We start from the raw sequence: 17,479 nt of genomic DNA on the forward strand, positions 1-17,479 counted from the left end.
GTCTGTAGAAAATTAAAGACAACTTCTTAATCGTGGTAGATGGCTTGTAAATGTAGTGAAACGGTCCCCACCACAGAATGCTCTGCCCCAGCAGCTCTCCTCAACGTAGCAGTCTCAGCAGGTGAGCAGAGGCAGGACCCCTGTCCCTGCCCCTGGGCTGGATCTGTGCTGTGGTCCCTGCTTTTGCATTGGCCCTACTGTTTGTGAGACCTCAGGAGGCTGCAAGGGGCTGACCAGCCTGAATGCTCCAGGCCTGAGGGGTGTGGGGCTGCAGCAACCTACACTCTGATTAAACTGCTCCATAATTTTGGCTACATCTGCTCCATCCCATCGCAGAAAATGGAGTCCCTCTCCTCCCCCACATGTGTGTTTCTTGAAGACCCCTCTGTCATGCAGGAGGAGTGAACCTGACTGCAGCTATGCCTGTGGTGTTTGCTCTTCCAGCTTCTTGGGCTCCCTAAATTGGATTATAAAATCAGGAGCTTCCCTTTTTCTGGAGATTGTCTCTAAATTTACATTTTTACTATGTTCTAAAGCAACAGGTTTTTTTTTAATTTAAGTGAGTTCTGGGTGCTCATGGAGTTTTCATGACTGACAGTATTTTATGAATCGTAGTCCATAAAATTTGTATAATATGCAAGGACTACTTCTTAAGCTGCCCTAAAACCATACATGACATACTGATGTTTTAGGTGCCAAGTTGGGAACTCGGAGTGCTTTTCCCATGGTAACTTTGTCCTACACTTCCAACTACAGGAACATGAAACATTACATAGTCAGAGACCCCATTTCAGCATCAAGAGGGCACAGCTTTTACAGTCCCTGTGCATTCAACTCTTCAGTGTGAGTCTGTGGCCCTTTTTTTCCCTGAGTTACAACTGAATGATCCAAATCTTTAAGGCTTAAACTATGTTTAATGCCAACCACCAAAATTAAGCTGGGAATCACTTTACATGCAAATAAAGATAGTGCAGTCCTACAAACAGTGATTAGTTTCCAGCTCTCTCCTCTGGTTCACAGGCATCAGTGTTGGTACAGTGATAGAGCTAGAGTATGTGGCTAGTGACGTAAGGAACAGCAAACCCTTGGTTGCTTTCATTTAAATAAATTGTAGCTGCTGTGCAACCACACTAGAAATTTATATTCTGAAGTTACAGAAAGCTGACAGACCAGGAGATCTGCTGCCAAAGTGAAGTCCCATTTCTGCTTCCCTATTTCCAAGATTCAAGGCAATGTGACATCATTTGTCCCCTGTCTTATCTCTAAAGGTAGAGGTAGAACTTCCTTGCACAGTTCATATCACAGAGCACAGCAATAAACTGGTGTGTCACCATTTCTTTTTTACGCTCCGGAAAGAATGAAGCATCCTTTGTTCCCGATAAATCCTGAGTGCTGGGGTTGAATGAACGATTGAAGCTCTGGGCTGAGCACAGACCTGGGCTTTCATCGAGGACCATTAATATTATCACTGCACAAGTTCCAGAGGCAAACATTGGTTTACACATGAATATAAAGTAAAAGTGATGGTACCTACATTACACATGACTGTGTCAGTCAAAAGTATTCATATGTTTCTGGGAATGTGTGTAATTCTTCAGTCTCTTGGGTTTGATTTGGAGCCTGACCTGTATATAAAAAGTCTGTGGGAAAATTTAAATTGTCTTCATTTTCTATTTGAAAGAAGACTTAGTGCCAAAACAGAATTTTGTTGATAAGTATCTGCAGAACCACTGCGTGTTATAAGATTACTAATACAAAATAGTAAAGATTCCACAACAGAGACTGAGTATTGGCCAGATTTCTCAGCAGAGACCATGGGAAGATATTCCTTCTTCATTTTGTCTCTTTGCCAAGGAAGTGATGCAGATCATCTTTTTACCACAGAGAACTTGATGTCGTGTGCTGTTGCTTTGCTGTCACAGGAAGTGTGCGTGTTTGCGTATAGGTAAGTATGATTCGTTAGTACCAGCCCTACTGGTTTGTGTCATTGGCTAGCAAAGTTTACAGAAATGGACATCAATTGAGTCTTCAATGCATTGTAAAAGCAGTAGTACCCACATCTGATGCATGTGACTGAGAATTGAAATAGTTGCTTACGCTGGTTGGATTTGTAGTTGTACAGAAGACAGAAAGAAGGTTGACAGAAAGAAGTTCAATCTTTCATGATCTCCCAGCTGTTCCAGAAGAGGCTACTTAATGAAACACTTTACCATGGTATTTGCTGCATTCTGAATTTGTTCCTTATACTTAGTAGGGAGATTACTTCTTGAATAAAGGACAGTGTATCTATTTATTCCTAACCACTGATATTAGCAGTGCTACAAGTGGTAGTAAGGAGCAACCATAGAACCACTTGTGCCTCTACATCAATGACAGGATAATCTATTTTACTGTGACACCTTAGTACTTATCACAAGGATTCAAATTCTCTCAACTTACGCAAACATGGCAGATGATTTAGCTGTATCGCAGTGTATATTATTTGTCTGCTAAACTTTATTTCTCATGAGATAACGGCAAAGTGTTTATTTTTGTTCGTGTTATATTTCCATAAATGTTGGCATTCAAATCCTATGGCTGTATATCCAAAAGCTTTATTTTAATTTTGTGAAGCACTGGTTATCATAACTACTATTCTTAAACTTTTTTTCTGTGGCTACTTTTTTTTCTAACTTAAAGGTAATGTAGTTCATATAACCTGAAAAATGAGTACTGTCTCACTGTTGCTGATTGCTGCGACAGGATATGAAAGTAGCATTAGCTATCTTTTTTTCTAGTGCAGTATTAACGGATCCTAAAATGCAAACCTTTTCCAAATTATATAGCTGAAAAATAATGCTGCAGCTCAAAAAGGGATACTGTCCAAAAGGTTAAAGCAGGCATGACTATGTCTAGGAGCAGAAGCCTCATGGCTTTGCAGGAAGGTGTGGAAGACAGGAGTGCCTGCTTTGGTTGATAATATACATAGTTCTGGCAAAATAAAACTTCTTGAGGTTTTGCTGGATCTGTCTGTCCTAGATCCAGAGGTTTTGCTGACTCTCCAGGAGACACAAGTGGATGGAATTTCCTGTCGGATGTCATGATTTTGCTCTTCTGAGAAATATCAATGTTTATTCGTTAGATATTGCTGTGTTTTTCACTGATCCCTAGGTTTAATTGATGGAAGTGTTTCTTAGGCTTCTTTTTTCACAGACTGTGTTTTCATTATTTTGGTAAATTTAAGAGGCAGGAAAATGGCAGAGAGAGTAAATAGATTTTCTTTTCGTATTGAGAACTTAAAGTCCACTTGGAAGATTTCACTCTAGAGAGAAAGTTTGGGAAGTTATGCCAATCCTTTCATAATAATTTGAATTACATTTGCATAAGCATTATACTTTTACAGAACTGTTCAAAGGAAAATTCTGGATATTTTAAATTTCATAGTACTCATATGGCTCAGAAACAATAACATTACATTTCTTATGTTAGTAAAGATAATAGGTATTGCTAAGTTCACGGCTTTTTCCTCAGTTGTCCTTTTGATCCTGTAATATTTGCCATTTCTCTAACACATAGCTATCTGTATGCAGTCTGTAGATTAGATCTGAAGTAAGCTGATTTTTATCAAGCCGCTGGGTAATTCAGATCACTTCGTCTGACAATTTTAGTACTGTGCCATGGCAGCTGACCTATGTAAGTCAGGGATTCCTCTATCACCAGCATACTGAAAAATGTCTTGGAGCATTCTTTCAGCACATCTGTTAAAGGTAAGAGAGGGAAACACTTGCTTTCTGTGTATTAAAAATGTAATAACTGTTCTGTGGAATTAGTGGATGAGCTCTGTCTTCATTCTGGTTTTGTCAAGGCTTTGAAGGAAGCAGCCATGTGGGCCTGGCATCAAATTGTTTTTGTGTAGAAAACATGCTGCTTTGATCCAGAAGGAAGTTTCTGACAGGTTCTTCCTGAAATCTGTTACACTACTGTAAATGTAATATTTTAGTGGGGCAAAACTATGAATTCCCTGTATTAAGGGGTTTTGTCTGTACAAAACACTTAGCAGCAGCAATGCTCAGTATATTCTTGGTGCTTTTATTTCAGCTCAAAGACCAGCATTTTCTCTTAGTGTGAGTGCTGAAACAAGGCAGTATGTTTTTCTTTATCATATTTAGTGTTGCATGAGGAGTGGATAATCCTCAATTCAAGCAGATAAGCCTAAAAGGGATTTCAGCTGATTGTGTTTAATGAAAAATCTTTTCTCCACCTGTTTTCTTTTTTGTTGTCGGTGTGTTGTTTTTTTAATAAACAGTTTTTATTATCAGTACAACAGGAGGGTATTTTTTTGTCTCGCATGACAGACATTCTGGCTGGCTGACCCGTCAGCTTGGTGTAAGATAGAGCAAGAAAAATAATAAATTCTCATCAAGGCAACGATGTGATTATGAATCATTCTCATCCTGTGAAAAAATAACCTCTTCTGTAGGAAGCATAATTTCATAAGCAAAACTAGATTGTAGAAAACTGCTCCAGCACAAACATATCCTCTTAAGTAGGCATTGCATCATCCAGGAAACTCACAATGGCAATCCTTTCCAATTAGAGACTAAGGTAGTCAGTTAATCAACTGGCTTTTATATTAGAGATCTCCTTATCATATGCCTTGCCAAAGATTTCCGTCAAGAACAGGTTTCAAAACTTAACATGCAGTTTGCATAAATGATTGCTCTTCTTGTGATGCTCCTTTCTCGGGAAGAAAGGCACTGGTTTCTACAATAAGACTGAGAACACTTCATTTTACAGATTCTAGATTTTCATCAGCTCTGTAGCCTGGGAAATGCAGAGCATATTGTGAATACTTTGGAGTATTCACAGTAATCCTCATATCTCATTCTGAGGTCTTTAGAGCCTTTAGCTCTTGGTCTTTTCTGAGTAGCCTTCTGAAAGAGTAAGATGGAGAATAAAATGTTCTCTTCAACCTGAGAGCCAAGTTTGCTGCACAGTTCAGCAAGGAGAAAGTGTAGGTGGTACTGAAATTCCCAGCTCACTACCCCAACCGTCTCGGTGATTGTCTACAGTGTATGATCACCTTGATAACAACAGCTGACAGGCTTTGGCCCATTTTAAAACTTGTATTTTAGGTCAAGCATTCTTAGATACTCGCTTTTTCAGAACATATTTTCACTTTTCCCTGCTATGAAGATACGCAATATTAAGTTATTTTATAAAGATTTTCAGAGACTACAAAATTTCCGTTCGTTTACCTTTGTTAAACCATAGGCAGAAATTTCTGGTGAAAGCAGACTAAGACAGGCTTTTACATTAGGAACATTATAAGGTAGATTGCGTAATGCCATTTGTGCTGATATGATTTTGTTAGATGAGTAAAACCGAGGAGAATATGAGAGCCAAATTCATATCGAGTCAGAAACACTAATACTTAAGGGAAGTGTTCTATGCACTGCATATTAAAAGAATAAATGATTTTTCATATAGAGAGCACTGCACATTGTAATTTCTAGAACTCCCACTTACATGAGTAGTGCTTTTCCATTTGTTATAAAGACTTAATGTTTTAAATAGTGGTATTGGAGAGAAGATGAATAAAGATCCTTCTGCAAGGTATTTCATTTGAGGAAGTAAGAAAGAAAGGAAACGTTTAGTGATTTGGTTTTATGTTGGTTTTTTTTCTCCTTCTTAGATGTTTGCAGATGAAATTGCATTACTGGAGTAAACTATTCTAAAAACAAAACATAAGTGCAGTTCTTTTACTGCCCTATGTACCGAGGGAGTAATCTCCTGGTTTTTTTCCTCAAGAAATTGAGCAAGATACCTCCTGTCAGGACCAAGTCATCTGAGTGGTACTTGAGTTCAGCTACTCTGTTCCAAAACCAGCAGCTACCCGTGGCTCTGGGTAGCATATGAAGCATATGCTTATGCGATAAGCTGGTCAAGAAATGCAAATTCTAATCAAATTTTTTCCACTCTCACTGGAATAATTTTTGATGTGCATTCTCTAATATTAAAAAAGTATGGTCACAATGAAGCACAGCTCAGAGCCTCCTTATCCTATTGCCTATGAATATTACCACCCAATATTATGGAATTCTTGCAAGGATCCCATTCATTTCAACAAAAGAAGATGCAGTTGTTCAATAGCCTGGCTGCCCTGCCCACTGAATCCTCTTGATATTTCTATATCTGAGCCAAGATTTGGAAGGGACATGAAATAGGTAAAGAGTAAAGAGGACACGATGTTCCTATCTCTGTAGCCTACTAGAATATGGCTAAAAGAGTCTTCCAGATGATAAAATGTTATCAAAATACATAAAAAATACAATTGCCTAAACTCCTGAAATTGTGTGCTGCGGACGATCACAGTGCAGTAACACAACATTTGGGTACTGCAGCTCCATTCGTTTGCTCTTGCACTCACAGTGAAGCCTGGGGACCTGCAGTTTTACAGAAATTATTGAATATCCTCATGACTTGAACTGAAAGACAGGTCAGAGCTTCCTAGACCCTGTCTCAGTTTCTCTTCAGTGGTGCTAAACTTGGCTCTGAGTGTATGCTTGCTTGGCACTGTTTGTTTTCTCATTCCCTCTCTGAAGGTTCTCTCACTGATTACTGCTCACAGCTTACTATTCCTGCTAATTAGGTGACGATTTAATAATTGATTTGTAGGTGTTTGCTAATTAAAATTAATCATGAATGCACACTTGTAATTTTATCTCATTTCAAAGGACTGTGATCAAAGCCAATGAAAAGAGGGCAGGAGGGAATGTTTCAATGTGTGTGCATAATTTTCTTGAAAACCATGTAAATGCTTTTCAGATTTTTTAAATGCTGTAGATTCATTTACCAGTTAAGCTGAAAATGCTGCCAGTAACTGAACAGAGAATTGGTTATTTAATCTAATGAAAACACAACCTGAATGGCTAAAAGCTAAGGACCAGGAATCCTCAAACAAATCTCCAGGAGTATCAAGCACATGCAATGCAACCTGTGGTGACATGAGTGAGAGCTGGGCAGTTCAAAATTTGTCAGCATCAGCCGCTTTACTTACATTTCTGTAGCTGTATTTATTCTTCATTCTCCCACCTACAGTTTATCCTGTAGGTATAAAACATTGGAGAGTTTTAGTCTAATGTTAGTGTGTAAGTGTTTGTGGAAGTCCTCTCCTGAACTAAATGTTAGTTGGTGAATATATCAAACGTGGGTTTTGCAAGTCATCCACTGAGAGCAGTGAATATAACCTAAGCGGGAGTCTTCCTTATCCTTATGTCAGTGAATTTGAACTCTTTCTTTATGTAGGGTTCTAGACCATCATATTTGCATCTAAATCTTGCTGTGTATTGTTCCTGGTGCAATTATAGCTGAACTTTGGTTAGCAATATATTTGTCCATGCCTTTTAGTCTCCCCTGGACTTTACTAGGAATGGAACTCTCCGGCTGGTCTTTTGGAAATAAAAGGGATAAAGGATATACAAAGTATTTCCTTCTTTTCACTGCATATCAGGAAAAGATGATTTTGAATTCAGTTGATAACAAGGATCAAATTGGTTTGGAACTGGAAAAAACTCATCTTAATGTAAGGAAATGTGGGCTTTGCAGTTACACTGTGGGCATGCCATGAATAGCAGTGCCGAAGCAGAGACCCGCAGTGAGGCTGCAAGTGTAAAGGGGGTGTGAGTGGGTGAAAGTGCAGAGCTGCAGCTGGGGAGGCCACCTCGTTATCTCCTGACGTGGAACACAGATCGTAAGTTATTTCCCTGTTCTAAAGGAAATAAGTGGGTAAGGAGGGTCACTTTCACTTCCCACCTCAGAAGTGGGCTGGCAGCTACTCAGACACAAGTATAGCGTGGGAAACCGCTTGCATGCAAGAGAGCAGCTGTGGATTAGTTTCTCACACGTGAAGGGGGCCTGAAGTGCATTTAGCACCTTTGCTATGTTCCTGCCACATTTGCTGCATGTCCTGCTTTTCTCACCCCTGGGTGCATGGTGCTGACGTGGGTGCCACTTTCTCACCAGCCTGGAACTGTCATGAAGTGTCTCTAAGAGGTGTTCTGTTTGAAACTAAAGTGTGCTAAGTGCTTCAGAGAGCTCAGCTTCAGCGGTGGCAGTGTAAGTGCTGCAGTATCTTACAAACTGCAGGTGTGCATCATAGACCCATTTGTTTTCCAGAGGTTCTGCATTATGAGGTCCTGCCCCTCCCGCTCCCCCCTTTTGTTACAGCTCTTAGTAATACCTCGTTAGATTTGTTCATCTGTTTGTACAGTTTACATTCACTGATCCCAGTCCTGCCCTGGCTCTGTGCTGGACTGCAGCCAAGCACTGTTGCAGGACAACAGGATTAGTGACCGTCTTTGGTTCACACCAGCTTTATGTTGTGGAGCTGCTTCAAGGGTGAGTATCAACAAGAAAGTAATGGTATAGAGGTTTTAAGTACAGGATGGGTCAAAGGAGCAGGAGGGCAACTAGTGAGCTTAATCCTGTGAAATTGCCAGGGGCGGTAGCATCCCTGGCTACAGCTAATTCATTGTGAAGTGCCTGAGCTGCTCCTCAGCAGGTCTGTTCAGATGCCTACCTCAAGCTAAATTTCACAAAATATACAGAAACAATAGCTAAAAGAGGAGACTGGACAGAGATGTGAAGAATAGAAAGAGGTTTTTCAAATTGGTTTATGCTACATGTCTGTGATGAGTTGCTCTGTGCCACTTTGGTGATGCAGAACAGACATAAAGCTGGTTTAACAACATGGTTTTTCTGGATTTACTGCTTCACCAGAGCAGTACGAAACAACTGGAGTGTAATGATGAATCAGTCCTGTTTATTTAATTTAGTTTTGCGTACTTGCGCTTCATAGTAACATTATTAATGGGTAAAACTCAAGAAACATTCAGCTTTGTTTATAGCAGAAACTGAAATAATTTAAGAAAAGACATGTTTTCCTCTCATCTTCTTCAACTTTTTCAATTAAACCACATTTGAATTTTGAATCTCTTAAGACTCGTTCCTTATTATCTTTTCTCAGGGTTGTCTCTGTGTGTGTGTGTGTGTGTGTGTCATTTCCCCAGAGCTGAACTCCCTAGGGCTAAGAGTCACTTTACATATTTCTTAAACTATGAGGCAATAAAGAACAAGTGCATTGAACAAATAGAAAGGAAGAACAATGCAGTAAAAGTAGTCATCACCATGTGTGGTTATAACTATTGCGTGTTGTCCTCTTTTGTATCTCTGCTTTACCTCGGATATCCTCTTACATACTTTTCTGTGTATACATTGTACTTAACTGTAACTTACCTGCGTATCGGACTACTTTTTCAGCAAATAGACTGACGATGTCAGAGAAATTGGAGGTTAACAGTGTATGTGTTGTGAATTCTGCCAAGGACTTTGAACTGTTTCCATTGAGTTCAAAGGTGACTTTAGCAATTTAAACTGTGGAAATGAAATTTTAAAGTGTGGTGAAAATTATCAGCTGGATTCTTTAGTGGCTCCTTAGAAAGTTTTCGTTCAGTGCAGATCTTCTCTTGGGCTGAAGAGTTTGGCATTTTCTTTGTATTATATTTATTGCTCCAGTACTTATAGCAACAAGTGACAGCTAAATCTAGAGCATCTCTCTTCTTGATTGCATTTGATTAGTACTTTTCTAAGACAGTAGCTTTACAAGCCAAAAGTTGAAAGGTAGGCTTCACATATTTGTGTTCAAATGGAAAGACTTTTTCTCTACCTCCTGCCAATTTATGGTGGTTATACTTACTCATTTTCAGCCAGCTCTAAAAGAAAAACTTACAATCATAAACACCTAAAACTGAAATGCAATGAAATTTAGGAAAATATAATTTCTCATAATACATTGAGCACTTTTCCCCTATAGATGGCTTCACCATCCTGATGAAATTCAAGGAAGGGTCTGTATATGTCATTTCTCTTACAACTTACAGGCAGAGCCAGTCTCCCTTTATTGCAAAAGAAGAGTCCACAGAGATTATCCTGCAGTGTTATGAACCATCCTCCCATCCACCAAAAAGAACTCAACATCCATCTATCTCTCAAGATCTGTCTGCAAAACATAGCTGCCACCTCAGGGGCTCTCATGTGGTGGATGCTTTACTCCAATACACCGTGCTCCAGAATGCGCAGAATGATTGATCTGCAGTGTTTGCAGGGGGAGCAGTGTAGAAGTCACATAGATCAAGAAAAGCCATATATGCTTTGCCAGAAATCAAATCATGCTGTTCTGTTGGGGTTTTTTTCCAAAACAGCTAAAGGAAGTTGTATTCTGTTTATTTACCTGTGGATTTTTAAAATGTGATTTTAAGTGAAATACAGCATGTTCACGTAGAAAATATATTGAACTTAAGTTGAAATTTGGATTTCATGATTTATGGTATCTGTGGTTATCCACTTAGTTATTAAAAGGAAATTCCAATGGGAAATAAGCCCATTATTACATTCTGACACTGAAAGAAAGTAATTCCATTGCTTCATTAAGCAGGTACCAATAAGTTCTATTTCCCATCTGAAATATTTTTCCTAAATCATATTATTGCAAACATCTGAAATAAATCCACTCAGCAAATCCAATTTTTCTTAAAACACACCTGGAAAGACATCCTACTACCACTCCTTTTTTATGAGGTTCTACTATTTAGAATGTCATTAATTCATTAAAGCTAGTTTTAAAGAATACGTCATTTTAAAGAATGAACTCATTAGAGAAAAGACACCCACAATGACTTTAGAAGAATCTATGCAAATTTTGGAATTTGTATGTATGTGCAGCTGCTTTGCAATTTCACATCATCTTCTGCAAAGTTAGTGGTAATCATTTCATAGTAAAATTTATCAGTATGTCCCCGTGGACACAGAAAGTTAACTTTTTTTGTAGTAGAAAAGTTTAACTCAGTTTAGCTTGCTTGTAAGCAGCGAGTTTGTTGTTTACTTAAACAAAAATGAGGCGGCTTTAGAGATATCCAGGATAGGTTTGGGCACTTGTTTCTTTGAAGCCAGAACATCACTTTCTTTGTTTTCCTTTCAGTGCCCCACTCAGTGAATTTTCCCTGCCTCTGGGTTCTCGGCATCAGTCTTCTCCGTGTTATGCATCCCCAGGAGTGGCTCTTACGGGCTAGCCTCCAGCAGTGCTGCTGACATCCCTCCTGGCTCTGCCCTCGGGAGGTCTCAGCACCTGTGTTTCATGGGATCTCACCAGCATGGTTTGGGGGATGCTGTGAAGGCGAGGCGTTTAGCGTGGCTCCCTGTGACCTTCCAGCGCTGCTGGGCCATCTTGCTGGGAAGCAGGGTGTCGTGTGACTGTTTTGAGGCTGAGTGTGTGCAACTGGGTTTTAAACAAAATCCTTTCAGCCTGAGAATCACAACACAAAGCCTTCTGGGTTTGCTTTAGAGCCAGGTTTGAGTGTGTGGGTGAAATTTTTAAGCATATTTATTCGATAGGGCTGCAGTTTCCAGGTACAGAAAGCAGCTGTTCATTGACAGCTCCTGCTTTCCTTCACTCCGAAGTGGCTGGCCTGCTTGGGAGAGCCGAGCTGGTAGGTGGCCACAGAGGCACTAGCCTGCACCAGGGCTTTCCCCCAGCCTGTCAAAACACTTTGAAATCAGGTGTTCATTTAACAGTTTCAGGACATGTGTGGAATTGGTGTAAAGCTGCCTTGGTATTTCCTTCTCTGCATGAGGTAAAGCACCCAGTGCTGCAAAGTGAAATCCAAGCTCCTTACTAGTGCAGGGAAGTGTCCTGATCTGCTAAGCTAATACAGAGCAGCCTGGTTTGCACTGGGCGGAGATATTAGGGCAGAAGCAGCTTGGTTTTATTTTGATTTTTGTTTCAATTCTAGCTCCCCAGGGGCCTGCTTCAAAACCTGGTAAAGCCTCTTTGAGGCTCCCTGAGTTTAGGCTAAAGTAAAATAAGCACTATCTTCCTTTTCAGTTCCAGAGGAGTGAGTGCCAAAACACACCTTTTAAAAGGATAACTTTTGAAGTTGAAAAGTTGCCTACTTTCTCATGTATGACCCTTTCAACTTGCTCTGGTATTGTGAATTGTTTACATTTCCTCAGGTAAAATTGAAGAGATTTTGTTCTTTCTTCCTTGATGTTTATTGCAGGACTTATACTGTAAACTGTAAAAAGACTTTGGTAGTTAATTCCGTATGTGGCTCTGCATTAACAGGATCATAATGACTTTATTTCTTATTTGGAGTCAAAGTTGTCGCAGGTGTTACCAGACTATAGGTCTCTAAAAGTACAGAAGTAGTAGTAAATTTGCTGTACAACTTCATGGATTTCGTTAATGGAGTTGAAACAACCTGATAAAGTGAATATGTGCTATTTTCTGTGAAATGTGCTTTCTTTTTTTTTTAGTCCTTCATAATAGCTTTATTCAAGAGTTTGAGTCCAAGAACATTCTTTGAACGCAGCTATAATTGCTTATGAATATTCCAATTATGGAGAAGGTAAATCATCTTGTCTTCATAGAGAAAGAGGAGCGTAGTTGTGTGATGAAGACTGTGGGTGGGTAATCAGGACTGTAGAAACTGAAATACTCTTTTTTGCCATTGACTTTCTGTTTGACTTTCAGCAGTCATTGGTACTTTCCTTGCTTCGATTTTGCTAAATATGTTGATAATAGAAATAGTCAACTTAGAGCGATACTTAATATATGCAAAAAGCTTTTCAGCTCTTAGCAGAAAAATGCAAAGATAAAACAAAATTAATTTATTAACTTGCTAATTATTAATTTTCTTCTTTTATTTGAGGTATTCTAAAATGCAAAGGAAGTTACTTTTTAATGGTTTCTTGATATAAAATTGCTAATAATAAAGATATTTGAATGGTCTTACATGTATGCAGATACTGACACAACAAAGAGTAATACAGCTTTTTCTTTTATTTGTTAAGTTCTGGATTCTTCCTTCTTTTCTAATAGTTGGTTACTATTGAAGTAAGAGTAGACTTAGTTCAATTATCCATTGAATTCAATAGAGAGCACAATAACATCAAAATTGGAACAGCAGAAATTTTGGGGGCTTTCATTAAATTATGCAAAAATACTTGAATACTGTGTGACCAAAGGAATTTTGGAAAGGGTTTTTGGTTTTTGGCAATTGCCTCTTTGTTTTCCTCAATTAAATATGATTGGATGTATCTTACATTTCAGTAGGTTTATCCGGATTTCATATCTCTTTGAATTATTTATAAAGCTTCAAATGGAAACACAGAGTCTTAAGTAATGTTGAGAAGAAAAAAAAATTACACATTATATTGACAATAAAAATATTAGAACTGCACAGAAGTCTAGTGGAGCTTGAAATACAGGAGAAAAAAACACCTTTTTTTAATGCGTTTTTTTAAATGTAAGTTGTGTGACAGTTGCCAGTTCAGAGGCAGAGTGACTAAACAGCACTGATTGCTAGTTATGTCACTCTTATTCAGGATATTCTGACCTTCTACCAGGAGAATGAGATGGGGAAGAATAAAAACCCCATATGCAGTCCTGTCGGGGTGACCCTGAGTGCAGTGCTTAAACATCTCCCTCCAAGGAATTTGGGTTCTTCATTTCTTTCCATCTTCTTTTCTAATCTCTTTCTAATTGTTAGATTGATGCAATCAATACTTCTTCTATACATTTTCTAAGATAGAATTGTTTTTAATTAATGCTACAGAGATTAATTCAGGAGCTTCCAGTCCTGAAACTATCATCTATTAAAATGTGAGGCTCACTTGATATTCAGAAGAGTACAAGGTAGAATTTGTACTAGATCCTCCTCTCTGGTACACAAAGACAGTGAGGAAAATTTTCCTTATGTTTTGTTTTCTAATCACAGTATACTTTGTGTGGGCGTGCTTTGTGCAGGTTATCTCCTCCTCTTCAACTCTTACTGCCTGAAGTTCACTGTTAGTGTCTTAAGTGAATTTAGTGCCTTAAATAAATTGTTTCTCCACTGATGTGTGACTTTATCTCTTGTTTTATCAAACACCCTGCAAAAACCTGATGAGGTAATTGCAGGTGAAGCAGTGCAAACACCCTCCCAAGGTATTGGCTGAATTATTAAAAGCAACGCTTAAATGACAATTTAGTCCTTCTTTAGAGTAGTAGAAACACTTAGGACAACTCTGCAATATACTTCCTACACTGAAGTAATTTTAAAACCTCAAAAATTTCTATGACATTTTGAGAAAGGAGTGTATCTTCTGTGTCTTTAGGTGGAGTGTTATGACTAATACCAGTTATGGTAGAGCATGCAATATCATTTACTGCTCCAGAAAGTAAAATGCCCTGGATTCTTCAGCCTGAGAGAGGGAAAAAAAGAACCATTAATCATCTAGGAGCTTCCTTAAGATACAGAAGCATGCTAGGTTACGAGAGTGAAATAGATGTCAATTAACTGCATTTACTGTGCTTTTATGATGAATTGTTACTTACTGAATTACATTGAAGCAGTAATAAAATATGAAAATGGTGAGATCAATTCCAAACCCTTTTATTGCGTATTTCCTTTGTTGTAGTCATGTGTCTCAGGTGACATCCACTTTGTAAAACGAGCTGCTGCTTTCCCTTGTACCCCAAGCTGTGGGCTTGGCACCACTTTGTGAAACACAGTTTGTGAGACAAATGTAGGTTTACTACATAAGAATTATTGATGTGTCCCTGACAGTAGGATTTATGCCTTTGGGCTGTGTCAGAGAAGAGGAGGAAATGCATCCTCAGCAGTTTCACCCAAAGACAGAAGGCGCTTGCGAGGCCAGCAGTTACAGCTGAGATATGGAAAGAAAATGCCAGAGCACATAGCCTGCAGTGATGGCATTTTAGCACTTAACATGCACAGAGGGCAAAAGAAATCATTAACCACATGCAAACATTTATAGCAGCCCCTGAGAGGTCACGGCCATCATATTTAACTGTGCGGTGCTGATGTGTGGCACCCCTAGCCCCCCCAGAAGTCTGGGCTGTTGATACAGGGAAAGCGTCACTGCCTTCCTCTCAGCATGGACTGGTATGACAGATGCGCATGTGGTAATCTTGGTGAAGAGAGGAGGTTATTTTCTGCTCATAGTCTCTAATAAAGGCAATTTGTGTGAAAACTGTTTCTTCTCTGTATATAGAAAAATAAAATGGTTACCTCTGAGTGTTAACCTTGTGTTGACCTGTATTATGGGAAGATACACTGCCAAAATATACGAACTCAGAGAAAAAAGTACAGATCCTATATGTGAGAATTTATGAAAATATAAACGCTAAATTTTTGTCATACAGCGGACACATAACTTCACAAAGGTTCATGTAATGAACCACTTATGCATTCCTTTGTTGTTCATTGTTCATTAATGGAATAATGAAGCTATTGACACTGTTGTATTCTGGATCAGTGATTTGAAATTAACATGTTTTATGATGTAGCTTCAGACTTTTTTCCAAAAAGATAATGCATTACTTTTACGTGCAATAAAGGGATAATATTCAGTATCTCTTTAGTTATAATTATCATAAAAAGTTAGAATATTTAACATCAAATGGTCACAAGAGAACCTCTTCTCCTACCCTTTATTCCCTCTTCAGTTCCTGCTTTTCCCTCCTAAGCCTTTACAGTTTATGTCACAGGTAGACACCTTAACTCCTAGCAAGATTGTGCTACTGGTAGATCTCTGTGCAGCAATTAAGTATAAACAGAATTATTAGTCAATTTCTTTATGATGACGCGCGGAAACATGTATACATACATATACATATATCTATATATGTATGTAGATACGCTTGTATGCACTTCTAGTATTTCGCTAAATTAAAATGCTGATTCTAGTAAGGCTTTGCATCCAGAATTGATGATTATAGTAAAATTCACTTTTCCATTTGTTTCTGTGGAATACACTTAGTGATATTTCATTCTGCTGAAACTATTAACGTACAATAAAATCACTATGACAAAAAGCAAAATTGGGAAAATGTCTCCACATTATGATCTATTTAAAAAGGCCTTGAATTAGCTCCTTCAGGGCAATGCAAATGCCTTTGGCTCTGATTTTAAGAACATTTCTTGGAAATAAGTTCCAAAGAAACTTATCTAGAGTGATTGAGTCAACAACAAAAGCAAATTTGGATTTCAGTAGAAAAATAGAAACTGTGGGAACAACAACCAATAATGGTGCTGCCACCCTAATTACTGTGGATAGAAAAAAGTGCGTTAAGGAAAACATGTTTCATGCGAACATAATAGATATTTAATTTCCCTCATTTGATGTGAGGAAAATCAGATAAATTGATGCAATCTGTAAATCCAAAAATAAAACCACATGTGTAAAATAAATTTGGACAACTTATTAATTGGACTAAGTGTGCTTTTCTCTAAAAAGGGTATGAATAAACCCAGCACATAACCTTTTTTATACATAACAGATGTTATGTTGAAACTATCCCCTGCGGAGTTTGTTTCACAGTTAGATACATGACCTATTTGTCATTTTTCATATGTCATGGGTTCATGTTGTTTAGCTCTATCAAATCAAATGTGAGATTATGGATTTTCCCTAGCTTTTCTAGAGTCCAGTGCAGAGCACCTGCTTGTCAAACTATCCAGTAGACACCCTGGTGACATTAAACACGTGAAAATGAGGGAAAGTGAAGTCAGCAGGAGAGGAGTTGTAGGGAAAGCAAAATATCTCCAGTTTCAGTGAGGAGCTATTCAAGCAAATCTTCATAACTACGTGTTTTTCTGATGCTGGGCAAAACTGTTAGTGAAAGATAAGTAAATATGCATATACAAACTTGAGTTTGCAGCAGTTTAAGACCCTTCTTGCCTGAATTCATGCTTCAGAATCCTAACTCTTTCACACAGATCGAACTAATACAGGTAGGACATTAAGCACATTTTAAGCACCTCTTGTTCTCTCCCAGGGGCTCTCCTCATGTCTGTAACAGAGATGCAGACTCCTCATATTTTTTCTGTAGTTGAAGCCCATGCCTGTGACCCAGTTTTGCCCACTTGCAGTGGAGTGCAGAGTGCTGCTTGGCCCACTGATGCGATGCAGAGTTCATCAGCGAAGTAGCCACAGGATGTGTGCTGCGTCCCCACTGAAGCCTGGCCAGAGGAGCACTCCTTCCAATAGCTGGAAGCATCTTATAGCCAAAAGATAAATGCATGCTGCTTGTCTGAGAGGAACAATGCCTCTCAGTCCATTGGAGGGACAAATAGCACGTCTTTTCAGCCAAATAAAAAATTCAGATGATTATTGCAGGAGGAAGGGGAGTAGGTATTGTCAGAGCTGTAACATGGAGCAGAAGATAGAAGGTATGGGTACAGGAGAACTATTATGGTAGGAGGAATCAGTGGGAAGAGAGCAGGGTAGGAAAAAGAAATATCATTTTATGTTGATAATGCCTCTCTATTTTACCTGACCTAGGAATGGTTGTCCTAGGTCCTCAACCTGAGGAGGATATTTGTTTAGTGGCAGTTCCTGTAGTGCCACACTGTTGATACAGTGCAGTCAAGCCTCT

General features: G+C 38.8%; 1 protein-coding gene across 1 annotated transcript in view; it reads left to right on the forward strand.

Annotated features, from left to right (window-relative positions):
- Positions 1-17,479, forward strand: part of CHRM3 (cholinergic receptor muscarinic 3) — a 125,558-nt gene that overhangs the window by 27,147 nt on the left and 80,932 nt on the right. The gene's annotated exons all lie outside the window — the stretch shown is intronic.

Source organism: Numenius arquata, chromosome 2 (genome assembly GCF_964106895.1).
Source record: "Numenius arquata chromosome 2, bNumArq3.hap1.1, whole genome shotgun sequence".
Classification (NCBI taxonomy): domain Eukaryota; kingdom Metazoa; phylum Chordata; class Aves; order Charadriiformes; family Scolopacidae; genus Numenius; species Numenius arquata.